This window comes from Takifugu flavidus, chromosome 11 (assembly GCF_003711565.1).
Source record: "Takifugu flavidus isolate HTHZ2018 chromosome 11, ASM371156v2, whole genome shotgun sequence".
NCBI lineage: Eukaryota > Metazoa > Chordata > Actinopteri > Tetraodontiformes > Tetraodontidae > Takifugu > Takifugu flavidus.
The window spans coordinates 14984825-15010450 of NC_079530.1; the positions used below are offsets into that span (position 1 = coordinate 14984825).

At 43.7% G+C, this 25626-nt stretch overlaps 1 long non-coding RNA gene across 2 annotated transcripts in view; it reads left to right on the top strand.

Moving 5' to 3' along the window:
- The window catches only part of LOC130534157 (uncharacterized), a 38973-nt gene extending 16947 nt beyond the window's left edge, over positions 1–22026 (top strand). For both annotated transcript variants that reach the window (XR_008952819.1, XR_008952820.1), the window contains 2 exons: positions 20361–20827; positions 21758–22026. This is a non-coding gene — a long non-coding RNA (uncharacterized LOC130534157). The remainder of the gene's footprint in view (positions 1–20360; positions 20828–21757) is intronic.
- The last annotated feature ends 3600 nt before the right edge of the window (positions 22027–25626 follow it).

The window sequence follows — 25626 nt, forward strand, 5'->3', positions numbered from 1 at the left end:
GTTAGGTCATTTATTTTAATGTTTAATGTGTCCAGATGGTATTGCCAGTATTGTTCCATTGTACATTTTAAAGCAGTTTTGTACGATTTTCAATTAGATTAAAATCTTTATTCAGAATCATTATTTGGTCCATTAGTTGTCAGTCTGTTTGTTATTTATGGTAACATATTTCTTTTCACAAAATAAGAAAACCTCTACTTTTTTTCCTCACAGTTGCCATTAAAATAAATAGAATGCCAATCTTTGTGGTTAGAATTTCTTCGGGTCCAGCTTTTGTTTTACTGTAATAAATCTGTGAAAAGAGGCGGCAGACTGCACCCAGCAACAGAATAAGGCCCCACATACAAAGACATTCTTGTACAGCATATTCCCCAAAGATGAATAGCTGTTTGGTGGTATGGTCGTGCAGAACAATGAGACGGATTTCAGGAAAATGGGCTTTGGGGTGGCATTGTACGCATACATTGAGGAGGGGGGGGGGGAATCAGCACGCTTGAGCGCATTTAAATTTACACAAACTCTCTAGGAATGACAGTGATAAATGTTACACTCTATTCTACAATATGTTTAATGCATAGGTCTGAGGAGTTAAGTTTCCCCTCTGGTGGGAGGCTGCTGCTGTAGTTACCACTATATGTTACATCAGATTCCCTTCCATTAAAATGCCATGTTGTGCAGTGAAGACAGCAGCAGAATATGACACTGAATTTGTTTACCTGTCACCTCCCTCCATTCGTCATCCCCCCCTTCGCCCGCCTCTTTTGAGTGCAGGTGCCCGTGTTTGAGGTCAGAGGTGACACGTGTCGTTTTCAGAGTCCGACCAGGACCAACCAAATCGTAGAGTGCATCATTTAAATAAATACAATCTCTCCATCCTTCCTGCATTTTGCCTAACTGGTCAGATGTGTGGATGGACTGTCAGGCCTCAGAGAGAGAGAGAGAGAGAGAGAGAGAGAGAGAGAGAGAGGAAGCATCTTTTCTTATCACTGGAGAAATTCAAGTGTGACAGTCCACATCATGGTGCATTTCCTGTGTCAGGAAACAGAAAACCGTTCTTCCCTTTGCTTTCACCACCTCTCTCCGCGAGTCTCCCATGCACAGATGCACCTGCGTGGATTATGGTGTGCACGCCGGAGCCTCTGACCTGTTTGATCTTGTGTAAGCAGGGCCTGCATGAGCAGCTGAGGGTACTTCTTACTGTATGTGCGGAGTAGGCACTGATAAGATAGTGTGCCTTTGATCTCTGGGAAGGATAAGCGTGAATAAGTATTGTGGTTCTTATACAGCTGCCTGAACGCCACGGTGATGCTTTAGCTGCTGTTTGAAATATACGGCACAGCAGGACAAACAGGGTCACGTTTAGCGATGCTGCTACGGGTAAATTCAAACAACTATACAATCGAACCAGCAATTTTTTTTTTCAAATATTCTTAAGATTCCTCACCTATCCATACACGATATAATACTATTTTTTTTCCATATTTTAATTTTAACTAGGGTGCCTCCTATCTAACCTCTTTCATTATTGACATGCCGCCCAACCTATTTCTGAAAAAGCCTCAACAGAAAAGGTTGAGAAATGCGTTTTATTTTTACTATTTCCTTAAATTCCCCTCCTTTAACAAACAGCATGACCAGAGAAAGTGATTCAGCCTGCAGAAGATGATTATATTCCGTAGTTTTATGGCCCGTACCGCGTCCCGGGACACAAACGGCTCCCTGTGCTTTGTCATTGGTCTACAGTAAGGCCGGGGATATGTAAACAAACAAGCCCAAACTTTCTGTGATTTACAACATCGGTGCTTCTTGGCCGGGGATCCTTCAGTGCCTCCAACAGGTCTGAGCCAACCGGCAATTCCAGCCGCAGACAGCTTGAGCACTTTCGATTTTATACCTCAGCAATTTTTATAGCGTCTTTAGCTCTGCACGCGCAGCTCGTCCACCGGAGAGAGAGACAGAGAGAGAAAGAGAGAGAGAGAGAGAATATTACACACACACAAAAAGAAAACAGGTGTTGATGAAGGGTGCTAAGTAGCTAAGCCATGTGACTTAACAGTTTGCCGCTGTGATTGGACCCCAGTGGCGACTGCGCTGCCATGCTAGCTCCTGATTGAAGCGGATGATGGTGGGGCGCTGTCTCGCTGCCTCCTGCTCAGATTAAGTAAGGTAGAGTAGCCAAGCCTCTGAGGGTTTTAGCATCTGTGCAAGGTTGCTGTAACTGATACTGTGAAGTTATAATTAAAGGTTCCGACTGAGGGAGCCTCGCCTGATGCAGTTCACACCTTTCCCCCCTTTTCCCGCAGGAGCGATGTGTGATGCAGGAAAGCAGCCGAAAACTGCATTTTAAGTATCTGAGAGGTTGTTTGTGCCCCAGCGGGTGAAAAATAAATTAAAAAAACAAACAGCACTGTAAAGAAAAGACAACAGGTCTCTTCTCTCTAACAGGACAAAAGTGGGATTATTAGTTCACATAATGGAGCTTTGTGTGATTATTGATGACTTGCAGGGCTGATGTGAGCAGAGTTTTATTGCTGCGTGAACCACATCAGACCTTTCTATTGCCCCATAATGTTTTCACTCGTTCCTCATTTACCTGCCAGAAAATCAGACGCGACAGCTAAATTTTGACAGTCGAGCAAATCTACTCTCTGCCATTAGAGCTAATGTCATCTCCCTGTGCTAATCCCTCATCATTTTTGGGCCTCATTGCCTATTTTTCTCTATGATATTAAGTATTCAAAGCTCATTTACATTCTTATTTTTCAATTTGCTGCTGCAGTAGTTTAATTTATTCCATATAATTTCTTTTTCTGAGAGGGACATTAATCATTGACTGTACGTTTTAGTGCCTCTGGGATTTTTTTTTTTCAAATCAATAAAATAAAGGGATACAAGCTTCATCCCTGAGCTGGTGTTGGGATCTGTTCTTATTGTGTTCGTTACTGGATCTTTACCAACTGACAGTCTGGGAGGACTTTTTGGTGTTTGGTGTTTTGTCCGTCATCTTTTTGTCTTGAATTTTAAAATGCAAACTTTTTGGAAAAGTTTCTTTCTTCCCTGATTTTATTTGGAAAGCAGTGACAAAAGCATGCCAGAGAAATAACCCTGATATCAATAAGAGCCCCCCTGTAATGCCTCTGGTAGTTCTATATTTCTGCTCTGTTAAAGCCGGGGGCCTAACCACTTTCATCCTCTTTCTTCCTCTCTTTTCTTGTTGTTTCTTGATCCTTTCACATTCATTTTATGCTTGGCTATTCCGTAGGCTATCAGTGTATTAATGCCATGGCTTAAGCCAAACAGCCTCCGTGAGATAAGCCCCCCCCCCCCCACCGCTCGCCGTGTGGCTGTTCACAGTTCATACTCCGCACCCCCTGAGATGAAAAACCCCAAATCATTTCAAATTATTCATTTTTTTTGTGTGTTTGTGTCATTTTCTGGTTTTTAATTCTCCCTCAAATTCCTTTTTCGTAATTTATTTCCCTGCGTCTGGATGGGATGTTGCGTATCTTCATTATGCCCAACCTTTCGGTGACATGAGTGAAAAGGGGGGGTAATCGTTGGTCGATGGAGGAGTCTGCAGTGATGGGGGGGGTCTGTAAACTCCGAAACATAATGCTGTGGGCTATAATACTTTGTGCATGGCTGGAAGCAGGCCTGCTAATCACAAGGAAAAGACCCCACACTGTCTCACTCCACAAACCTGGCCCCAGTAAGAAGACAGCCACGGGGGCACGATGTCGCTTGTAAATCCTAAATTAAACTCAACTGCCCACAGCTCTCCGGCGAAAATCCACCTACTGTGCAAAACCTGCGTCCCGCGTGTCCTGCTGAAGCGCACGGTGCGTGGAAAAACAGACCGAAGGGTGTCCAGGCGTCCACAGCGTCGGGGCCGTGGAGTGGACAATTTGTCGGCCTCTTGGTCACACGTGAATTTATGCATGTGGTTGCTGACAGCCGCTAATGGGACCGGAGCCCTACACCGGTGGGGTGGATCGGGAGGACTTCCAGAAATAAATAATTCAGAAAAAAGCAAACACAGTTCCCATCCTTTGAGTTTCACAGATAAATAAAATGATGAAATGCACAAGTGGTGAGTCTGAGCTCTCTATTGGGGAGGGGAAACGGTCTCCTTGAAGGCAATCTGTTCATTAAGATAATGTGTTATTTCCAATTAAACTAACATTAAAACGGTCCCCGTAAAGAGTCAGAGTCAGCGTTTTTCCTGACTTGCTCTTTTAATTACATCGTTCCTCTCCTGTCATTAAGGATATTAAAAATTCATTAACAAGAATGGTACCGCATCGCCGCAACAAATCACAGAAACTTTGGTCCCGCGCTGTAAAAAGATTATTGCCTTTAATGATTTTCATCTGAACGCCGTCGAGTGTCTCTGAAGCTTCTGGACCTGGAGCGTCAACAGGTTACCGCGGCGGCGGTCTGTCAAGTTGTCCAGGCCTCGCGTGTGTGTGCGGATCGCTTTAATATGTGGTTTAATGGAAAAAGAGGGAGACATTTAAATGATGAATGTGTTTTGGCGACACAGGGCTTTATGTGCTGTATTTATCCATTTATTAAATGTACATTTATTTGCGGTGGCATCCAGCGTTCGCTCTAATGTGATTCCATTGCCGGCTGTTATGTTTCCCGTCAGTTATGTTTCTGGCTCCTAATTTGTTTTCATCAAATGTGTTTATGGGTAGCTGAAACTGTTTTACAGCTTCACTATCGAACCGTGCTGCTGCTGCAGGAAATGAGTCTGTCCATGAATAACATCGGCTGAAGTGAAGAGAGGAGGGAACGCCGCGTCTTTCGGTATCGCGGTTGCAGCTTCGGACCTGTGCGGTGTGAACGTTCCAGCCCGGATTTGTCAGTATGATAAACACCAGAGCGTGACCTCAGATAACCCCCCCCACACACACACACCCTTTAAATGATGAAGATTAAACAGACAGGCCGACGCACTCAGGAGACGCACCAGGTGCTAATGTGGAAATAATTATGTGTCTGGCATGAAAGTGAAAGATTTAATGAATAAATGTAAAACAACAGCTTTGAAACGTTGCGCTGGCACTGAAATCCCGACTATTTCCCTGGCGGTCGACGTGTGAACACCTTCCATCCATCCGCGGGGGACTTGTTGGCAGCGGGAATGATGTAAATGCTGAACATGTTTTCCAGCAAACATGGATATTTAGTGTCTGCAGAAGAGGCCTTTGTACATGGCAGGAGTCACATAGGAGTCTCCGAGGAATCTGCTGTCATAAACACCTTCATGGGCTTGTGAGGATGAAAATGAAGCGGAAGTTCTTTAAACACAGTTGGTGAAAGTTTTATGGTTCTGCTTCACCAGGCTCTGATGAGTCTTTTCAAATTCTGCAGGCCCGTTGTCTGATGCTAACAGGAGAATTTGGAGGAACATGGTTAAATAAAAACTGAAGAACATTGTATAAATTAGTATTTGGCCGATAATGGCTGTGAATTGAAAAATTTTAGAGATACGAGAACAAGACAGAGATGAAGGGTATGAGATAATCCCAGCCTTTTTCTCATAATATAACACCAACTAAAGAACATGTTTAGGTCCAAACACACAAGGAGCCCTCACAAAATAAATCTAACACTAAATTTGACACGATTCGACAGGATACACCCCAAAATAACAAAATGTCTTACGCTCATGTCACATCAGGTCTTTGTTGTTAAATCAAAGTCTGGATGTTGACCCGTCTCCACACGCTCGCCTGCAAATGCACTTATTGAACTGCATTACATCGCCCTGTGGGGGGCCCATTACTCACCCCGGCTAATCTGTAATGAGCGGCCATCATCAACCGCCCGCGCTCAAATGGACTCTTACATTGATTTCACTGTGAATGAAAAGAAAATCCCGCTGTCTGAGGACAACACACACCCCTTTGGCCCCCTTTCAACATCGCCCGCACTGTAATCCTAATTATTTATTTCACAAAAATAAAGTATTGATCAGCCGTATCGGTGTGGCATGTTTGTTTTTCTATGCGGACGATGGACGGCAGCAAGCCTCTGTTTTTACAATCCGGCCGTGCTCTTATTGGCTCTGGTCTGGGGACAAATATCTCAGCTGGGGTGGAGATCCATCAACCCTGACAGGTCTATTGTACCACCACCCTTCACAGACTCTGACCAACCGCTCGCGCTAAGATATCGCTTTCAATTAGAAAAACATTCATGAAGGTGGATTGAAAATGGTTGCGCTAAAAAAACCCAAAAGGTTTCCAAGTTTAGCTGGAACAACTCAGATTTCCAGCCGCTTTCAAGCATCCACGAGTAATTTTCTTCATTTTTAAAGCAGATGAGCTCTCATAAAAATGAAAAACGTGCATGTGAGTGCTGCCTACAATTATGCTAATGTAAAAAAAAATTGTTCCTAAAGAAAGCGACTGTTTAATACTCCAGAGATCCCACTTACGGATGGGAACCTGAACATATTCTTGAGTGTCTGTGAACCACAGAGACAAACCTCGCTGCAAATCCAAACATGTAAACGGGCCTCGATTGTCCTGAGAGGCCCGAAGAGTGAAGATTCCAAAAACGAATGGGTATTTGAATGATTGCTGCTGTGACAGGCTTGCTGTGATAGAATAACACATTCTGTTGAACAAATAGGCCCTTGAGTGCCGGATGGTCCCAGGGGTCTGCCTACAGCCCCGAGGCTGAGGCTTTTCACAGAGATGGGCTCCTCACAGTATGTCTGCAGCCTGACAAACACTGACTGTGTCTGTAATGGTCCCCATGTGAATGCAGCAATATTGTTAGCACACCGTCCAACACGCGTTAAAAAAAACCCCATAAAAAACAATTTGAAGCACATACATGCATGCTGAATGTTAACCTTTAAACAATAAAAGATTCTTTTTATTTTAATATGGTCATCTCTATTTCGTGAACCTTCCAGGTTTGGGCTTGTATGTTAGAAAAGGCTCCAGCAGAGGTAAAAGCCAGCTCACTGTTGCTCACTGGTGCCTTAAGAATGTTGTAATGGCGTGAGCCCGGCAGCCCCACGCAGCACGCTCTTTGATGATGTCACATGGTTAGACAGGCGCCATTGTGGATACGGGCTTCCACGGAGTCGCTACACAGTGTTCCAGCATCTGCTGAAAAAGAGACACCCTCCCAAGCCCCTTTGACACAGCTTTTTTTCTCCTCCCTCTTCTCTTTTATTTTTTCAAGAGAATCTGGACAAAGGCCACAGTTTCTACTGTGATATCCTGTTAAGGCTGTTCTGGAACCAGCCAAGCGTGGCCTTTCTTCAGAGAGCTGGGGCAACATCATTCAGCTTCCTCCCTGTGATCCAAGACACACAACAAACCCTGTGGTCCACAGCTCAGTGGCCAAGGAAAAAGCCCCGTCGCACAATGTCTTTTGCACATACGCACATTCAGAGGCATGCGCGCACATTATGCATCATCTCCATTTGGGCATGTAGGACACAACAGAGGCACAACTGGGAGAGAAAAGCATTTTTAGATGTTTTTTCCACTCATTTTGTGTCCCTCTGATGTGACTCTTTGACTCTACCACAATTTCTGTGGTTACTGGGGACTTGAAATTGCAAGAGATTCCTAAAGTATTGTCACATTTAACAAAGGTCTTTGTGGAGTAAACCAGGCAGCGTACATGCTGTCACTCCAATAGGCCCTCTGTTTCCACTGAGCTCAATTACACCACTGCTAACTCTGTATAATTAACACCCCCTCAGAGTAATCAAACAGGATCTATGGCAGGGGCGATGGTGGGGGTGGACGACATACAGAAAGCATATCTCAGAGGCAGACATGATAGAATTACAAAATGAGCAGCTTGCAAACTGTCTCAGCTTTGATGAAGAAACGTTTAATTATCCCCTGGTGGAAAAGGTCCCCTATTGTCTAAAGCTAATTTGTCCCTTTTGGCTACTTCCCTGCCCCAGAGGCCTGTCTGTCTCAGGTTACCTCCTGCTACTGCCCACCATTCCCGCTGCCACCCTGGATCTGCACGCCGCCCTGCTCCAGAGACAACCACAGGCCGAGCGGGACGCAGACAGTATTTTGTTTGTTGAGTGCAGCTCAAAGATCGGGGCCTTTGGGGAAAAGATGAAAGGATGTGCAAGGACTCCCTCCCTGCAAAAGGATCAAGCAGGTCAATTTCCTTTGACTTTGTCCTGTCCCGGAGTCTGTATTCCCTCGGCCCACAAAGGCCGCCATTGGACAGGACCGGAGACCCACTCGCTCGTCTCTGCCTCCCAAATAATAAATGGCGGTGCACGACTCCTCAGCCCTACTCCTTTTTGAAACAGGAGATAACCCTCCCTGGAAAGAGGGGACATCCAAACAGAAACAGATACTATATAATTCAACACAAACTTCTGGTGAAACTCTGGGAAAACATTATTGTAACAGCCATTTTTTAAAATATGGTGTCTGGTACTTTTTTATTCCACCCCTGACTAATTTCTTATCCTTCCCAGATATTAAAATTAAATATATTCACATTAGTCATGACACTGGGTGCGGTTCACATTTAAATGCAATTTAAAGGGGGCATATATTTGCATAGTGAATTAAAATTAAGGCCTAATTATGCAAATAAATTATCAAATGCGACAGGGGATGGTTTTCAGTTCACTTAATATCTCATTTTGTGAGACAATAGTTTCTTGATAGGCCAGTAGGCACTGCCTCTATTTCACCACAGTGATTGATATTCAGGTGTAATTAATTGCAAAATAAGCTCAGAAATTAAAAATAATTCTGTTTAATCTCACATAATGCTTCATGTTTTGTGCACGTTTTCATTACAAAATTCACGGAGAGAAAAGTCGGAATTTTTTCCTACACAGTGAAAATCAATAATCAACAAACTTGGCTACTGATGGTTTAATAGATATAATGTGGTGTTTATTTGTGCCTTTTAAACAGGATTTTATGCACAAGTCAGTATGAAAAAAAAAAGTAAACAAACTTTAAACCTTAATTTTCTAAGCTGATGAGAAGGCAGAGGCGCCACTCCCCAAAGATCTCTGCTCTGTTGAGCGTCACATAAAACGAGGTGGGGAACCGTGCAGCCCAAATCAAGAGAACCAACACACACCCAAGTTGGAGCAGCTGGAGCAGTGGAAAAATTCATAAACAATATGCACTTTTTGTATGAAAATATGAGTAAAAAGCAATCAGTACTCTAAATTGAACAATTTTTTTTCTTTAATTTTATAGCCATTTAGAATATCCAACTAGATATAACTTACTGTGAAATATAAAATCTGTTTATTAAGAAAATAATAATAAGGGATTTACATTTCAAATAAATAATTGCCTGATTATAGTTCCAAAAAAAGACAAAATGCTTTAATTATAGGAAGCCTCAAGTCCCTTCGTGCTGCGACTAACATTGTAGAAGCAGGCGGGACTTTTAGGAGCAGTGGAAGAGGAAACAGGTGGAAGGTAATGAAGAGTATCACGGGGTAATTGATGACCCGTCCTCAGCACTGCGGATATTCTGAGGCTTAATCTTTGTCATCAAAGAGAGAGAGATGGAGAGCTGAGAGCTGGAGAGGTGACTGAGGCACCCCTCTCTCTCTCCCTCTCCTATGGGTCAAGTAAACAGCCTCGGTGGGGACAGCTCAGGGGCTGGTGTATGACCAGCCAGGCTGAAAATGGCCCTTGTCCATTTCTGCCATGTAGCATTTCTTTCTCCAGCTGTTTGTCCTTTGTCACGGACACAGCTTGTAATAAGAAGAGCCAACATATTTATGGAGTGGCCGACCCCGCCGGTACACGGCTCCTTTATCTGACGGCCACCAAACAGCTTTGTTACCCTTTAAGAACTCCAAAAGCAGCTCAGGGGTAGAAGGTTACGTGCTGCTTCTCTTACATTAGCATGTGAGCAAAAAAGACAGAATTGCATTTTTCTCCACTCAGTTTTTTTCTTTTTACCACATGAATCTTCGACTTGACCTTGAGGCCGATGAGAGCCGTCGTGGCGAGATTTTGTTCAGCAGCGACCGTCCACTCAGCAACGTCTATGAGCGATTAGTTAAGCTTCGCCAGAGCACTGTGAGGAATTTTTCGAGGAGCGACAAAGAGACATTCAGACAGCTCTGGGGAGGGGAAGCCAGGTTTGGTCAAGGAGTGAACTTTGGGGGCAAAATGAGAAAAAAAGAATGTTGAATGAAACAAAATAACGGAGGACTTTGCCAGGTTTCCTGTATGTTTTCAAGAGATAAGCAGGGGTCCCCCATTTTAGCAGGACAGCGGTAGGTTAAATACTGAAAATAGCTGTAAATGGAGGACTCAGTGTGCTTGACTCATGCCAGTGTTGTTGACTCCATTCTAAGTAAAATGACGCTAAAATCCTATTTGAATGAAAAATCCTATGAATTTTAACATTTGCATTTGCTGCTAACACCATGCTAACGCTACGTTAGATGGAACATCTCAATTCTCTCACTTTTATCAAGGTTAAAGAGTGAGAATGTGACCTTGTTAATCAGTTAATAGTTCACATCACACTGTGGCAGTGGTGTATAATGAATTCTGTTAAATAGCCTAAACGCCTTTTAATCCTCTTCATCAAAGCATGATTACATAGAAGGGGAATATCAAGCGCTCCTATCATTTGGTTAACATGATCAAATTGACTCCTGTGTCATGAGAGATGACACCAGTGGTAATTAATTTCTCCATTAGGTTGGCCGATGTGACAGCCATGCAAACAGAGCGGAGTGGCGGGGAGGACACTATAACTTCAGCAAACCGGGGCAACCCGACTGCAGAGGAGGAGCGACGGGTAATCACATTATCCGTCTGTGAGGGAGCGCTGTTCATTAAAATCAAACAACACGGATTACATTGTGTGCCGCTGCGACATCAGCATATTTTCCGACACGACAGATTTCATTGTGGTTATGCATTTACATATAGTAATGAACTTTTTTGAAATTCATTCCAAATTAGTCAAGTGAACCGTCGGAGCCTGTGGGTACTTCCACCGGGGCCCCACACTCTTATAGTTGTATAGGTTTTCTGTCTTTTTGTATGAACTATTGAGAAATAAAAGTATGTAAATTAATTAAACAAGTGCGGTGAAGATAAAGGTGCTGATTTAAATTTGCATGACAGAGAAAGGAAGATAGCATTTTAGAGGCAATTATATAGAGGGAATAGACATTATATCATATCTACCCCTCTCTGCTTCTGCCCCTGAGCCCCCCACCCCCAAAAAAGACTTTAATGCAAATACAAACAGTTTGTTCTAACCTGTATTTTTCCTTTCTAAATAATGGCTTTAGCTGCCTCTGTGTGCGCCTGCAGGCTGTCCTGTCACCTATGGGGGGTTTTGAGAAAAAGTGAAACCAACAGTTTCTCTTTGACCAGCAGGACCCGGGGGCTTCTCTCGGGGAGGGGGTAATTGTCCGGCATTTTCACCACAATGCTCGCCATATGGAGAACAGAAGGATCAGCCACTGGCTCCCCGCCAGAGCAAAGGCAAACACCAATCCACATATGCATAGAAGTGGTCATTTAGAGCCTCCGCATTTTACCATAACAACAGATGAAACACAGGGGTCATTTTGTTTCCCCGAAGAGGCATTGTACCCAGGCCTCACCACCTCTCGAGCTGGCTCCGTATGAGGCAGGATAAACTTAGGGGCCTAGGCCCTGGTGTAAATAACAAAGAAAACTTCACTTACATGCTTCTTAAATCCCATTGAAAGATGAAAAAGAGGGAAAAAAGAAAGAAGGGTCCATTTCCTCATCTCCTGATATAGGCTTAACACGACGCATGAATTGAAGTGGCTATCAGCTGCCAGTCAGAGACAATGTGGCGCTACCAACCGAACAAGACAATTAGTGACATGTTTTATAGTGATTGAATGAAATACACGGCCACAGGCTGCAAGGTGCGCAGTCCTGCTCTAACTGAAGTCTTTTGTGTCTATTTCAGCAGTATTTGCATTTTTGTCTGACGATAGTGTTAGCACCAGCTAATTTGTATTCAAAATACACTGGATTTTATAGTAAGCAAAGCAAATTCAAATACGTTAGACAAGGAAGCCAATGGCAAAAGGCCTGCAGAGAGAAAACAATCTTCATCATTCGGATAAAGATTGTGTCAATTACTAAACAGTGACAGCAGAAAGGGTTTAGGGTTTTCTTGTTTTGTTTTTTAGTTTCTTTTTAGAAAATACCATATGAAACAGACAACTAAAGACAACTAAAAGAGGCTAAATTGGAAAAACCTTCTTGAAGAAGCAAATGGAAGCAATATATTGTAACAAAAAGCTGAACTACATCTGGAATTTGTCTGGATGAAGTTTGGGTTTTTGGCCCACAATCCTTTAAATGCACAATTGTCACGATTTCTAACATGTGCAGGATGCTGTTTCTTCTGTTTGCAGATGATGTTGATATATTTCTGTGACTATAAATTAAATGTAACCACTACAACAAGTTTAGTGTTTTGACTCAAATGATGCTTGATAAAAAAAAAAAAGGGTTGACTGGATAGATTAAAAAAAAAACACAGGTGAATGGTTTGGGGGTATTATTTGTGGGTCGGCATACACAACAGACATAGTTGGATTGTTCCTTTCTTGTGTATTAATAATGTTATTATGTTCTGTCTTTTTAAATATAAAAAAGGAAAATGGAGTGTGTTTAATTTGACAAACAACTTTGTGTGAGGTGTCAGTGCCCTCGTTGTTGTGAGTTTCTTCTCCTTTTTTTTTATCACTGAAAGCAATGAGCCAAACGGCCATTTTGTGCAGGCTTGCAAGTAGTTTAGTGTGTACTTTAAAGCTGGTCAGCCAGTCAGTGAGCTACTTAAGAGCTGCAATATTGTAATAATGACTCGCTGATGGGGCGGTAGCAATGGAGCTGAACTTCTTACTTCTGTCTGATGTTGTCTGATTATGGCTTCAGGCGAATAAATAATTACTGATTACTTGCTCAGGATTTTAACTCCTTCAAGAGGTGATGACTTTCTTCTTCTTCCTTGTCTTCTGTTGTTCTTCTATGACAAGTATTATCATTTTAGTTGTAGGATAAGGGATTCGAGTTTATTGACAAATAAATGCAGCATTGCTGGCTTGTTGGAAGCACTAAAGCTGCATTTTAGACCCACTTCCAATCCCGTGACTTATTAAACATTGTTTTAATATCCAGAGGACATCAGGCAAGAGGCTGCGGCATTCTAACCAAACGAACAGTAAAAAAATAAAATAAATAAAAAGCGTGCCGCGCCACCGTTTGACATGGTGGAATGAGATTAGATGGAGTTTGTTCCTAAGTGAGGGGAAATTAAAAGCCTGTTGGTGACTCGCCTCACACAGATAGCAGCCACAGCCCACCCCCACCAGAGGCCCGACAACACAGGGGTAGCCGGGCATGAACGGAGACATGAACAGGGAATGACCCCACAAACCACCTCTGCAGACACCTTCAGCAGGCTGCGTGGTTTTAAAGGTCGGAGCAGTCTGAGGTCACGCGAGCACACAATACGTTTACTGAGACGGATACAAAGGTGGGATGCGTGCGGATTGTAGAAACAGGGAAATTAGGATATTTCTTTTTCTAAGTGCAAAGGCACAAGATTAAGAATCCTAATTCATGCTGGACTTTTCTGCTCATTGTTCCTCCAGTGCCGTGACCAGAGGAAGGCCCTTGACATTCTGATCCTCTAACACATGTCTTGGGGTTTCCAGCACATCAGGATGACACCTCATGAAAGGGGAACCCCACCTTTGGCTCCTCCAGGAGAACAACACGTGTCAGAAGCCCCCCATGGGCCCTGTCAGGGGGTGAAGAGGTTACGCGCTCTGTGCGGCCGCACGGATCTCGGCGTCCACGAAGACCACCATAATGACTGCTAATTACGCCGCCATCTGCGGGGTGGGCTGTGTTGTGTAGACACCTGTTCATTAAAGAGGAGAAAGAAACTTTTCTCTCAGCAGCACATGAGACAACAATACGAATGGGGTTTTACAATTCTTCAGCAAACAGGGCTTATTTTTCAGTTTCTTCTTTTAAAAACTCACTTTAAAGACGATTTTAGTTTTTCTTCAGCTAATTAGAATAAAACCTCAAAGGTGACCCAATTACAAAGATTTATTTTTAGATTTATATTGAATAAAAATGTGCTCCTGCACAAACCAGCATAACTATTAAGCCCAAACATTAACTCACACAGCATTTAAGTGTCCTTGACTGGTTGTTGACTGGAATAGCAGAGGTCAGCATCACTGGACTGTGGATAGAAAAGCACTTGAAGAGATTCGGTGGCGCATTGTGAGTCCATACAGCGTTGAAAGGGACAAGATTAGGAACTTTCTCTCTTTAGGGATTAAATTAATATTTATGAAATTTAATATGAACATCAGCTTCCTGTGCTGGCACCTGATTTTACTGTCATGGTGCCACCATATGTGGACGGTTGTGACAGATGTTCTGATTTATTATAAAACACACACGGTCAAACATACATCTATAAACATCTCCATAATTTTCACTGTTATCAATAATAGCCTTGGGAAAAACAGGTTTCAAATAATTTATTTGAGTGAATAAATGGAATTGTGCCGTTAAGAGCCTAGCCCACAAAGGTGCATCAATAAAAAGTCAGCTGAACTGTTGTGGTTCGCTAATGATCAGATGAACTTTGCGTGATACCTGTGCAGCTTCTAAAGGCATTGCCAAGGTTAAGCAGGCCATCGGGCAGCATTAGTGCTAAAGCGTTTGAAGGGGAAGCCGATAAAAAGCTCTCCGATATCTGCTGAGGGGGAGCACAGCTTGTCAATTCTGCAGCCCTAAGAGGTGATCTGCCATTACTGACTCACAGAAGACTAATGAGAGCCATTCTGTTGCCAGCACTCTGAATAATATGCCAATACCCACTGAGGATTTGTCGAAAACTACCTGTTTTACTATCACTGCTATAACCCAGAATGCAGGATTTCTACTCTGAATGCTTTAACGCGTGTCCCTGTCCTCAAACACATTTGTCTAATCCCTTTCAGTTTAAGATTTATGCAAAATGCCTGATTGCGCATCTCATATTTCAACATTTTATCTGTGGAGCTTATGACTCCATTTAGCTTTAGATCCTCTGAGAGTGAGCCAGCCCAGCAATCATAAAGTGAGCGCCAATTAGGGTGTTGACGGATTGATTTTGGAAGATAAATTTGGGATGTAAAAGGTTGACATAGCTGCTGCGTCTCTTTCACTGACTGTGCGGCTCCCAATTAAGTGAGGAGAGGCTGCATTTTTTTCTCTCTCCAGGATCAGAGTGTCTCCCTGACAGATGAGCCACTAATGAGAGCAAATCTCCCTAAATCTGCGAGAAACATGATGAATTGAATTATGTTCACCATGTTCATTTGTCGTGTTTACAGATGAGACAAAACACAACATTTATCTAGTCACCAAATAGCAAATGTGCAGCTAGGTCCATGGTTCCTGCAGGGTTTGCATATTTACAATTATACTCAAGTACATACCATCATTTTAACTGTTCTCGATATCGCATTGTCCTGAAATGTCCACATCTGATGTACGAGGATGAAAGCAGTCGTCTGTTATGGCTGCAGGCATCCATCTACCTCCCCCCCAATATTTATAAGACAAATTAAGGAGGCTACCTCTCTCATTATCACACCCCAAACCTCACCATATGTATCACCGTTATTATACAAACAGCAGAAGATGGCTTATTTTCTCATTTAAATTAGCAAGTCTAACATTAATTGGTTAGAAACCTCGTTTGGCGGATGTTATCGAAGTTAGGGCTTGGAAAAAAATATCCAACAGATGGCTTAGTCTTATGACTTTTATTAACACCTTTGAAGTTTAATGAACTGGTAATTGGTTTTCTAATACATAATGGGACCATAGGAACACGAGCGGTAATGCAAACAGATTAGCTTGCAGACAACAGATAAACACCTTTCTCTTTCAATGTCACCTTTAAGTACCTCGGAAAACAAAAGCAAGATGGGGGCAATAAAACACCCCCAAAATACCCCAAACACTCTTGGCCTGAGCTCCCATTTCTCACCCCGTTAAACCGACGTACAAGCAAATGAATGAACTGATATGCTGTTGTGTTTCATTTTCTCTGTTGTCTACAACAGAAAATAAAAAAGAAAAACCTGCATGGTCTTTTTTACAGTGGCAATGAAAGTCTTATTCGCTGCCAGAGTTTGTGGCAGTGTGTTTATGGCACGTAAATTACATGTGAAATATCCTAAATGCAGCCATTCATAAATGCAAAACTATCCCTCAGATTAAGTCTGTTTTAGTCTAAATAAACTGGGTGACCACCAACTCTCATGAACTGTTGACCAGCTTTAAAGTACGCGCCTCACAAAAAATATGATATTAATGTAAATTTGCTCTACACTTAATCCTTAAGGACATTTTTCTTTGCCTGGAGTGAGCTGAGGCGTCGGGGTGGAGGCGGAGGGGTAAAAATGACCACCGTTGATTTATCCTGGATGTTCTCTTGTCTGGTTCGTGCTGTCAGAACACCTCGCTTCATCCCATTCCCTCCCATTATCTCCCCGCGATCACCGCAGTCCAATGGGTTTCCTGCAGGGTCATAAATACTTCCACAAGACCCCATACTGCTTCCACATCATCCTCCGCCTGACACCTAATGACAACGAGAGAGAGAGAACGCGTCCTCTCTCTCGTGACTTCCAGGCTTCTGTCTCCGTGCACTTTTTTCAGAGGGTGGAGAACGTGTACCTACACCACGAGAGGCCGGCGGCAGAAACGGGTCCCCCAGACTTTGCATTTAAAACGCCACATTAAAGCAACATGTCTGAGAATCTTGCACATGATTGATGCTGGTAATGACAGTGTTTTCTCAGTGTGAAAGGCATATGTGTGCTTTTCTCTGCATTTGAAGACTGCAGGAAAAAAGTAGCGGCAAAAAAGGAAAGATTGCTTGAACTCATTGCTGCGAGTCAGACACATTGATGAGAGGATCTATTGTAAGTGGAGAATCTAATTGATTACTCCCTACAAGAATTAGCTCTACAGGAGCTCCTCTAGAGGAGCAACGTGACATCAGATTCGAAGCCTTCAGGCCGGGTCAAGTCAGCAGTTGAGGTGTCATTACTGATTGCACCGTAAAAGGCAGAGTTGCCCTCCTATCTAAGAGGAAAGTGGCATGTTCCCCATTAAATTAGTCAAAAAAACTCATCGAGATATTGCGTGTTTTAGCTTTAAACAACTGCTGTGTCAACACACAACTTATTTTTTCTTCATAAAATGAAAAAAAAAAAGAAATTGAATGGGGATTAACCAGAGATAGACTGGTTCATACCAACCAGCTCCAGATGGGGGCGTTTCTTTGGCAACACTAAACAGTTAAGCCTGTGTTACTTTACCCCTCACACATGTCAATTGCTACATCTACCAGCATTGCAGGACCTTTGCAACGACCGTCTATGTAATGCACTTTACCTGTTAGTCATTTTAAATTTATGGCTAATTGGTGTGAACTGCAGTTGTTGCTTAACCCGTAAAGCCCCACTGTGTTTGGCAGATAGCATTTTGGGACATTCAGCTTGCAGAGTGAATTGGCCACCCACAGATCCCTTGCATTGTAAAGCTGCCACATGCTCTATTAGTTCCTACTGCTTGAATGTATATTTTAAAAATTGCACAACACAATCAGCCAGCACGGCCAGCTCTGCACCATGAAATCAGATCATCATCGTCTTTTGGCGTCAACACGAGTGCTCACCCCATGCTTCAGCACAGAAACCGTGCCATTTGCACCAGTGTGGGCCTTGGTGTGATGCCCTCCCATTCACGGGGACCGGGCTGGTATTGTAAAGTGTAATATATGACCCCGCATTGAGCATGTTCTTTGTGGGGTCTCCTCCACAAGCTGTGCACTTGGGAGGGACACGAGTGACTGAACATTGCTCTATTGAGTAAGCCTTTATTAGAACGAGGTGTTTAGGCCTGCCATTCAGAGAGGAGCAGCGTCGTGTGATGAGGAGGCTCAATAAATGAGTACTTTAGCAAGCAGAGATAATGTCTACAAACCGGTGGTGTTTAGTTTGCTGTTAAGGATGACATTAACAAAGACACAGACCTAGGGATGCTGATCAAGCCCCAGGTCCTAACACATGGGATGGCGTTTCTGGCTCATTTCCTGCACCATAATCAAGGCTTATGTACCTTCATAGGAGGTTGACAGGACGCACACATGTGTGTGTGTGTGTGTTTAATGTCTGAAGACCTGCTTTATAGCAGAACAGAACCCGTTTCTACGTCAATGTCTCGTTTTTGTCCATCTTCTCTCTCAGCCCCTGATGAAAGTAGGAGGGAATCGGGTAATTAAGGATGCAAATGGAACCGAGGAGAGGGCCCGCTTGTAATTCACATCTAAATTGTCTCCCACCTCAGCAGAAAATTTATCACATTAGACAATGTCAACTTTTACACGAAGGAATCCCATTTGCATTTTCCAGATTCATTACAAGGGTGGCACTGCAATAATAAGCCATGAAAGTGGCCACTACCCTCCCTCCATTCTGGTGCGCCCACCCTGCCCATCGTTACCGGGTAGAGGGTAATCTGATGGGTTCCTCTTCACTGGTCGTTCAGAGGTACTGGAGGGTAACAAGGAGAGTGGTTGTTGGATATACGGCATGGAGAAATAGTGGTCCACCCACTTATTTGTGTGTGTGTGTGTGTGTGTGTGTGTGTGTGTGTGTGTGTGTGTGTGTGTGTGTGCATGTGTGCACCAAAGCCACCCCACTCTCCCGAGCGACAGAAACCTTGTTGTGATTTATGCAGCCTGAGATATGAGTGCTGGTTACGCAGTAGCAAGACATCGATCTGACAAAGCAAACCAAACAATAAAGAGGCGAGGAAGATGATGTGCCCAGTGGAGTGGAGAAATGGAGAGCGTACCTATAAGAGCTAATTATCGGAGCACATAATTCTTCAGGTTAAGACAGGGGGAGCCGAGTTCCAGCCGAGCCACAGCTGTCGGAGAGGGTTCCCCTCAGAAATGTTTCCGGAGCTCTGGTTCCAGAGGAATTCTAAACAGAACTATCATTTCCTCTAATGTGGATTAAACAGAAGAGGTGTGGTGAAAACACTGATCTAATTTAGTGCTGTAAGGGTGAAGCAGCCAGTGGATGCTGGTCTCCACTGGGAAATTCCCAGTCTTATCACTCTTCAGGTTACACATTACACTGAAATAGCAACCACTTAGTTATGGCTTGAAAACTAATCTCAAAATAAACAGCTCAAACTTGGAATTCCAGCATCATGTCAACTCTCTGCAGGCAACGAAAATGATAATGATAAAATTTGCAATTATTATTTCCTATCTTGCAAAGCCATTCTCTGCTTCTGTAAGCAGCGATCCTTTAATTAGACACGAGCATACATACTCAGAGACCGGGGCGGGGGGTGGGGGGACTCACCGCCATTAATAACACCATATAAAAGCACAGGCAGAGAGCCTCTGACACTTTTAGTAGTTTGGGAAACAAGATGTAATCGGGCTTCGGTGCCAGGAACAGGCTGGGGCTGTGTGTGTGTGCGCGAGAAGGAGGGAGTGAGGCCTGTAAGTCAACGCAAACAGATCGCTGTGAGTACATCACTGATGAAGACGTTATCGGTGAGTTATACGCGTCCAGACAACGGGAGGGTGAAATGCATAGGAGCCATAGGACAGTGAAAGTGACAGATGAAACGGGCATCTGCTGTTGCCAAGGCTGGTCACTGGTGTGTGCACGATTAGTCTTTCAAAAACAGACGTGCAATAAATTAAAAGGGGAACAAAAAACAACATCTCTAATATCTGTTACAGTGAAGCATCTACACCGCTGCACTTTTAAGTGTTTGGATCACCAAACCCAAAGCGTCCACCGCACTTTGTTCTGTGCTGCAGTTTTAGGCTGGGCGTGAGTGGATGGAGCACAGGATGGGGCTCTGTTAAGTGGCACCCTTGGCACCCATCTAACCTTGGCATGCTGCTGAGCACGGTCCACTAGCTGCAAACATGCTGAGGTTTGATTCCAGAGATGCTTTCGTGCAGCACTGGCCACCGTGGAAAGGATGGATGCTCCATTACTGTACAGTATTACCGACTATATGACATGAGGATAAACATCTGCAGCACCAAAGCGTGGGGAGATTTATCCCCTAAAGTAATTGGACGTAATGTCGAATGGCCATTACAGACATTACACTTCTACCGGTTTAAGTTATCAGTTAAAGTACGGTCTGTACACGCAAGGTCAATTGGTATCATTGTTTCCTAGTTTCTGTGTTTGTTTGTTTAATATAAACCATGAATTCTAATTTTGGCAGGACAAAATGGCCACATTAACCAGGCGTGGCAGTCCGGGAAGGAATCCAGCTGGAAACAAGCAAAGGATGCTGCATTTCCAAAAACTGGCTCCACTGACAGCGGCTAAGTGGTTTTCACTATTTCCAAATGGCCACTAAAAACATGGAAACATGAGAAAAACATTCAGATATTGATGGGTGAAAAGTTTCAGCTCATTTTCGACTTTTTCTGGTGCTTCATCGTCATGTGAATTGTGGGTCGGGGGTCCAAAGGTTTATCTTACCTGAAGGTGGAGGAGGGATATGTTTTTTAGACCCACTGGAATGTTAGAGATCTGTTAATTTCCTAATCCTGCTGCGTTATTCATCTTATCCTCCCTCCTGCTTTTTTCCCTTCTTTCTCTTTCAGGTGAATGTCTGGGATTTGGTGCCTGCAGGAGGAGCTGTCTGGGTGAAGGCTGAGTTCAAGAAAAGTGCATCACACAAGGGTGAGAGGTGTGAGGCCTGGAAAAATACAAAAGGGAGATTCTTCCAACCAGTTAACATGCACAACGAAAACATTGATTCTTCTTCTGTTCACGACCTTCAGATAATTCTCCAGTGACAATATGCTGCATATGTAATCCATAGGACACTCCTGTAAAATGCTATGAAGCAGACAAGAAGGCACACACACACACACACACACACACACACACTGCAAAAGTGTCCCACTAATCTCTGGACCTCTTGCCTTCATTGGCCTTTAGTGTGTACATCAGCCTTTCTCTCACATTTTCATCAGACCCCCCCAACAACCTGAAAGCCCCCACTGAAATTCTACCCCTCACTCCACCATCCTAGCCTTCCTATGATGGATGGCAGTACCTCAGGTCCTCTCAGCCTGTCCATCAAGCCCTGCTATTAAAACACTTGGAATGACCAGCACCCCCCCACCCTCTCTCTCTCTCTCTCTCTCCATCCTTTCTCTCTTGAACCCCCTCGTCCCTCCATGCCATCCCTCTGCTCTCCTCTCAGGCCACCACCACCGCTGCAGCCGTCTGCCCCCTCACCTCTCTCACCCTCACTCCCTTCTTCCCTTCCTCCCGCCAACACTTGTCTCCCACTTCAACTGCCCCCAGAACCCTACAATCCATCTTGTGGAGAAAAAACATCATTTATTCGGTACTTCCCAGATAATTTACTTTTTCTCTCCCTCTTTTCTCGCTCTTCTTTTCTCTTTCTCCCCTCCTTTCTAGAGGAATTCTCCATTTCCCTATAAAATGAAAATTCATCTGGAATTACATCTTATGTCATCATTATGTTTATTAAGCGTGGATGATGTATATGAGGAGCTGCGGCGTGCCGCTGAGTGCTTAATGATGCATAAGATTAAGCCGAGCCTCTCAGCTGTGCTGAGACTCCCCTCTGCTTCCCAGGCTGCAGACACACGCTGGGGGAACAGGCTCCAAACGGCCATCAGGTGAACAGGGGAGAAGAAAAAGCCTATATCCTCTTTGTGTGTCAGCAGAGAAGAAGGGAAAGTGTGTAGTTGGTGCACAAGAGTTGCTGATGGAGGAGAATCAGAGTTGGCAGCGACTTCAGAGGAATTAAAGATGAGGAGTTTGTGTTAGTTTGTGACTGAAATTCTGTTGCAGTTTTTATTGGGCTACTCTTTATGTGTCAGGAATTAAAAAGTGATGAAGGATGTTTTTTCATCTCTGATCTCCTCTTGCGAACACACCCACACACACCCACACACACATACACACACACACAAACACGCTTGGGCTCCTTGTGGCCTACAAACAGAAGCAGGACCAACCAGTGACGAAAACATTAGCGTTCTGGTGCTAAACAGTCCAATAAAGCTCTCTACGGAGAAGAACGTAGCCTCTCCTTTCCCCCAACGCTGGCTCTCACACCACGTGAGGGCTGCCACAGTAAATCCAAATCATTAGTCTTCTCACTCCGCCATCACTGGGAAGGAGAAAAAAAAGTCTGCCTCTATTAGTAATGGAGACCTCGTCAGAGACCTTCCTCTAAGAGCCCTGCCTTCCTAATTCCCACAGGAAAAATCCCCAGCAAAAAACTAATTCTACTTTTAATAATCTGTCATCAGGACCAGAGGCAGTCATAAATTATGTGGGGAGCATGTGCAGGAGGGGGCCACCAGAGGCAACTCGGAAGGGGGAAAAAACATTCAAAGCCTGAGTTTGACAAAGTTTGAAGAAGATAAATAATAACTTATCAACAGGATTAGTTCTAAAGTCACGGTTGAGTGATCCACCAAGCGGTTTCCACAGCTCTGAATGCAAGAGGAAGAATTTACCGACATACCTGTCATTAGCACCTTCTCCCCTTCTCTTCCTCCAGAGGTCCTTTCTTTAATTAACTCTAATCCCCTCCACTGCTCTTCACTCTCCACTCAAGTTTGGATGAGTGTTGCCTTGCTTGTTTGTGTTCACCGTGGTGAAATGTGGAAATGTGAATGTGTCTCTGTGACTTTAAGAAAAACCGAGAGTGAGCAATCCCCCCACCACACACACACACACACACACACACACACACACACACACACACACACACACACATGCAGAACTACAGAAACAATAAATTTGCAAGGTGTCATTATAACATCAGATATCATCCAGCATTATAAAAAAAGCCCTTATTCAGAAACATTTGCCAACTTAAACCTTTAAATTATTAAACTTTATTCATGTCTTTATTGTCAGATTTGCAGCTTTTCCATTTTTTTTGTGCTGAACAGCCAAGACCTTCCTTCCTGCATCGTAATGGTGGTAAATAAATCTTTATTATCTTCTTCATTTAGTCTCATGAACTTTTAAGGCTCCTGTTTTATACCAGTGGTGCAGATTCCAGATATAACTACGTCTGTGCAGGGATTCACCCCAGCTGCCAGATTTACTGACATCCTACATGTACAGATGTGTTTCCTCTTGGATTTGATGTATTCTGGCATTAGCATTTGCTTACTCTGTACTTTTGTTACCGATAAAATATGCTGTGCTTTCTTAAAATACTTTGCAGGCATTGGTGACCTTTCAAGAGAGTCCTATTGAAAAAATGTGTTTAATTACTGACCTAGCAGCTGTGACCTCACGCTAAAAAAACCTCTAAAATGCTTCATGCTAACTTCTGAACCAAACTCCAAATACCCTGGTCCTTCTTTCTCATGCAGCACAACATAAAGCTTGCGCCTCAAGCGTGTCACATAAAAAAAATGAGAGAAAATGCATACATGCAGTACTGGGATTTCAACCCCTGCAAAGTAAAGTGCTCAATTTTCACTCCATTCTCGCGCGATACCAAAGAAGCTCAATCATGCTGGGACAGTAATATGAATCAAGGACAGCTCACTCACTCTCAATTGCAGCTTGATCTAACTGGGACCCCGGTTAAAGCCTGAAACTGGGTTCTCAATTCAAATGGGAGAGCGAGTAGGCCAGACGGACTCTCCAGCACGTCTCAGTGCTGATAGATTACCTAGTGCGGTAAGGACAAAGGGAATGAAGATGACTACGCTGCCAAAGCTGGCTACAGATGAGACATGCACGGCTGAGTGACCGTGGCGCACCGCACCCATTTGTCTATGTGTTCAAGTTTTGCACTACATGTGACAAAAGGGTCCAGCCCACGACACTATTGACATAATGGCTCAACTTTTTATCGGAGAATATCTTCAACTTTTGCCTTGCAATCAGTCTGTGCATGAAATGAATCTCCGTGTCCTTTATTTAGTTTAATTACATGGGTTATAATGCTTCAAACCCTTTAGGCTAAAGTTTATAGCATACATGTTCTAAAATGCTACGTGATCTACTGGGAGTTCTATTCAGCGGAGGCATAAAACCCACCAAGACAGATACATTCGATGCTTTTGAGTTTATTTATTTCATTTTGTCACAGACTGCATGATGCGACGCTCTCAGAGATTAACCTAGATGTTCTTGAGGCCAGGTTCACTTGTATCCAAGCCACAGTCGTATATTACAATGCAGCCGAGGTGGCACTGGCAGTAACTCATTCTTTTCTATTTTGTTCTGCCTCTGCATATTCCACAAAGCCTCCCCTGCTCTGCACTTAGAAGGTCACCTCTTTCATCAGCTATTCTATTTGCATTCCAAATCGTACGCACATGAAAAATGTGCCACCGAGTTTTGGTGGCGGCCCCTTCGAAAGCATATTAGATAGAATTTGCCATATGAACCTTATGCACGCTAACCTTTGCAGATGGCCCCACTATTGTGGAGAAATGGATTGCCTAATAAAGCATATCATCCGACATATTTGCCGCATGGGTGACCAAATAGAGGCTGTGTTTTTTGAGCAAATTCCCTTTGTCAAATTTGTCAGTGTTCACGCTGCCGTTTTAGATTTGGGTCACGGAGAGGAGGAGGCGGGATCTTTAGTGTTGCAGGTAAAAGTGGCGAGCAATTTAGACTGTTTCTGACGATGAGACAATTTTTCCACAAGATTTATTTCATCAGTCAACATCTAGTCTCCCTTTGTTTATCACCTGTTCGCTCTCTCATTCTCTGCCTGTGCAACAATGTGCAACACATCCCACCTCAGTGATGATGGACAATTGTAGCTGCCGCCATAAATTAAAAGACAATTAAAATTCGATATTGGTAACCCCTGTTTTATCCTTTTTCCCCCGAAGTGCATTCAGCTTGACTATGTTCTGTGTGTTTTCTCAGGAGAGTGTTTCAGACATCCATCTTTATTATTCATCATTAGATTCCCAGCATAATTTCACTTTATAATTATCATTAGGCGCCACTGCAGCGAGAAAAAAACCCCCCAAAAAAACAATGCTACTTCTATACCTTGCGAGGTTTTCACCAGAAATCTAATTTCACCGCCGGGCCCCTAATTCATCGCTCCCAGAAAAACCTCTTTCATCAAACTTTGCATATGAGCAGCCAAGTGATGCACAAGCTCTTAACGGCATGCTTTGCCTCCTTTGGTGAGTTGGCCAACCAATCCATCTTCCTGAGTGTGCTCAGAGCCGAGGAGTGGGCAACCGATGCTCCCGTCATCGGGTTCCTGCGGGAGATGGATTGGGGCTCCGCCGCCACCCTCCAGTCCAGTACCGGCCCAGTGGCACAATCTGGACCCCAGTGCTGAGAGCCACGTGGTGGGCCTTCTGTGCGAAGGCTACGAGAGACAGAATGGAGGATGCTGCGCCTCAGTCACTCATGTAGACTCCAGATCCTCGGCGCCACAGGAGACGGAGCTGGACCTCCTGTTTGTATCACATGGAACAGAGTGAGGGTGT